We start from the raw sequence: 2445 nt of genomic DNA, 5'->3' as shown, positions 1-2445 counted from the left end.
ATGATTGCATTAGTTGTGTTGAGGAACGGTCTTCCCAATATAATAGGTGTATCATCTCCTTCTTCACCCATGTCTAGAACCATGAAGTCGGTAGGGGCAAACTGATCGTGTATTCTTACCATGACATCTTTTGCTATTCCTTCCAGAAATCGAATTGATTGGTCTGCCATCTGCAATTGCATATATATATAGTGAACAAAGGTTCATCACTGAATAAGTATTCATACGTTACCTTGGGCATTATATTTACACCCGACCCAATGTCACAGAAGGTCTTGTGAAAAAATTCTTTGTCCAATGGTACACTCGATCGTGAGTACGCCTGGGTCATCCTTCTTAGCAAGGAATGGTGAAGCATGGAGGTGGTCGTACTCTGATTGAAGTGTGTTGATCATGTTAACTGATTCTTCTTGAGGATGTCTAGCTTTGTTCTTCCTCCTCCTATTGTTCTTCTTCTTGGTCACTATTGTCTCTTTAGGTAGGTATGGCGCCTGCGGATGTCTAGGAGATTGGAGGATGCGGTTATTGAAAGAAAACTTCTCCTTCCTATCCTTGATTGTGAAGTAGATCTTGGCACTGTCCGCTTAGATGATGGCTTTTGTGTTGCTTAGGAAAGGTCGGCCCAAAATAATGGGTGCCTTTACATCTCCACCTATTTCTAGAACCACAAAGTCTACGGGAGCATATGATTGTCCCACTCGAACAATGGCATCTTCAAGAACACCCGTGGGGTAGCAGAGTGACTGATCTACATGGTGCAAACACATATTTGTGTACAACAAAGTATCTCCATTAATTTGATCATAAATTACCTTAGGCATGATGTTGACACTTGTTCCGAAGTCACAAACAGCTTCTTACAAAATGTGCGGTCCGATGGCGATGGGGTGATAGGTCTCCCTAGATCACTCTTCTTTTCTGGTAAGGTATAATCTATCTACCTCCCCATCGATGGTTGTATATAATAATATGCTACATTGTGAATGTCGACAAGATTTGTAGCTTCTAGATCTTCCGGTTACCCCAGAATCTTACCTTTGTTGGACGGAGGAACTACAAGCTTCCAGCTGAGCTATTTGTGATTCTACCATTTTATTAAAGCTATGCTGATTCTTAATGGTAGAAGCAAAGCTATCCATTCTATTATTTATGTTCTCTAGAATTTTATCATTGGTAGCTACCTTTCTAGATAATCCCTCCATAAGTTTGGATTGACCAGCAATTAATTCTCTCAATGGTGGTTGATTGAAATTATTAAAATTATTACCTTGATAGTTATCTTGGTAGTTCGGTCTCTGTTGCTGGTTCCATCCTTGATTCCATTGAGGATGAAAGTAGTTGCTGTTGTTGACAAAGTTCACATCCTCTTGGGTTTTAGGACAACTGTTCCCTGAATGCCCAGTGTTTCCACATAATTCACATGTCATATGAGAATCATAAATGTGCATGACTTCTTGCTTCTTATTGGCTCAATCTTCAAGCTTCTTCATCACTAGGTCCATCTTGGTAGACAGCATGCCAACCTCCTTGAGTTGATGCATATTTCCAACTCTCTTATGGGTCTATAGACGTTCTTCATTCCAACCTTGGTTGTAGGCCATCTTCTCCACAAGAGCTATTGTAGCTGGTATGGTGAGTGATAGGAATGCACCTCCAGGAGCAGCATCCATAGTCTCACGGGTACTATTGGTCAACCTATGGTAGAAAGTCTGCATGAGTAGCCAATTCTCTATCCCATGATGAGGACATTCTACAATGTAATCTTGAAAACGTTTCCATGCCTCAGGGATAGATTCATCATGTTGTTGATGAAAGCTTGAAATTCTCATTGGTCTTGCATATGGGAAAGAACTTTGCTAAGAAGGTAGTGGAGCAGTTATCCCATGTAGTATTTCTATCTTTGTTGGCGTAGAACCATTGCTTTGAGTTTCCTAAGAGTGAGAATGGCAAGAGGCAAAGTAGTATGGCATCATGAGTGACTCTGATGGTGAAAGTGCTACAGATCTCTAGGAAGTGTTGGAGATGTGCATTCAGATCTTCATGTGCCTTTCCACAAAATTGGCTTGCTTGCACCATGTTGATGAGGGCTGGCTTGAGCTAGAATCCATTGTCTCCAACATTGACTGTTGGTCTAGTATGGATGTTGGCCGTAGTTGGAGCAGAGAATTCACAGAGAGTCCTGTTAGACATAGCTTCAAATTGAGGTGTTAAGCTTCACCGTATCTAGTTGTCTTCTGACTCTAAAGCTAAAACTTTCTTGAGTTTAGCCTTAGACCTCCTGATTAATGCTTCTAGATCTTCAATGTAGTTTGTTGGAAGGTCAAAACTGGTCATACATTACCCTGCATAAGATACACAAGTAGACAAAAGAAGGGTAAGCCTATTTCAGCAGAGGTCAATGGTTTTCCTCAATCACTTCAACAAGTATAAGTTTATCAATACTTC

At 40.8% G+C, this 2445-nt stretch overlaps 1 non-coding gene across 1 annotated transcript; it reads left to right on the top strand.

The window, feature by feature from the left end:
- Positions 1–1731: 1731 nt before the first annotated feature.
- On the top strand, positions 1732–1835 carry LOC136506344 (small nucleolar RNA R71). The gene has a single exon (XR_010771552.1). It is a non-coding gene; the product is annotated as a small nucleolar RNA R71 (small nucleolar RNA).
- The last annotated feature ends 610 nt before the right edge of the window (positions 1836–2445 follow it).

Source organism: Miscanthus floridulus, chromosome 14 (assembly GCF_019320115.1).
Source record: "Miscanthus floridulus cultivar M001 chromosome 14, ASM1932011v1, whole genome shotgun sequence".
In the NCBI taxonomy this organism is placed as follows: domain Eukaryota; kingdom Viridiplantae; phylum Streptophyta; class Magnoliopsida; order Poales; family Poaceae; genus Miscanthus; species Miscanthus floridulus.
The sequence above is the reverse complement of the archived record's forward strand: the minus strand, read 5'-3'. Positions and strand labels throughout refer to the sequence as shown.